Source organism: Plasmodium reichenowi, chromosome 11 (assembly GCF_001601855.1).
Source record: "Plasmodium reichenowi strain SY57 chromosome 11, whole genome shotgun sequence".
NCBI lineage: Eukaryota > Apicomplexa > Aconoidasida > Haemosporida > Plasmodiidae > Plasmodium > Plasmodium reichenowi.
The window spans coordinates 1,289,634-1,290,751 of record NC_033656.1 but is presented as its reverse complement, the minus strand read 5'-3'; positions in this window follow the sequence as shown (position 1 = coordinate 1,290,751).

Genomic DNA, 1,118 nt, shown 5'->3' with positions numbered 1-1,118 from the left:
AAAAAAAAAAAAAAAAAAAAAATTAAAAAAAAAAAAAAAAAAAAAAAGAAAAAATTTAATTTCCGTTTTCTTTTTTTTTTTTTTGATAATTATATATATATATATATATAATATTTTTTTTTAAGGAAAAATGCTGCATATGTGGAGATATAAATGTGTATACATATTGTTGTTACCCATATTTTTAATATATATATATTATGAATATTTTATATTAATTTTTCTTTCTACTATTGGTAACAATATATTTTCATTCGTCTTTTTAATTTATTATTTTTTTTTTTTTTTTCATTTCTAATAATATGGTATTATCCATTATTTATTTTATAAATAAACATTTAATTTTAGGGAATAAAATTTTATATATATAAAATATAAATTTTGTGTTCATATATTTTTATATATTTGAAATATTGCATTTTTTCATTTTTTTTTTGTGAAATTTTTTTTTTTTTAATAAATATATTTAAATATATATGTAAATATAAATATATTATGTATATATGATTGTATATAAATATACTTATATATATATATATATATATATAAATTTTTGTTTCTGTTTTTTTTTTTTTTTTTTGCACGGTAATTAGAAATTATATTTTTTTAATTATTTTCACACTTAAATATATTTTGCTGCTGTTTATTTTTATATATAGACAATTGTAACCCCAAAATAGAAATAATAAAAAAAAAATATAAAACATTACGACAAAGAAAATAGTTATAAAATATAAATTATTTATGTACATAATAAAAATTAATATTTATAGTAATATTTTTTTGTTACTTTTTTTAATATATATATATAATAATATATATATATTTTTTTTTTTCATGAATATTTAGAGTCAAATAATAATTTTAATATAATTAATATATATTATATGTATATATTATATTTATGGAAGGCATAACATATTTTTTTTTTTTTATTTTATTCGAAATATAATATTATTATATATATTTTCTATAAGGTAAAAAAATAAAAAATATCACAAAATATGTAGTACGTATATATATAAAAATATAATATATATGTATGTCATACAAATAGATGTAAATATTATATAGATAGATATATTATCATATATATTACATAATAAAAAAAAAAAAAT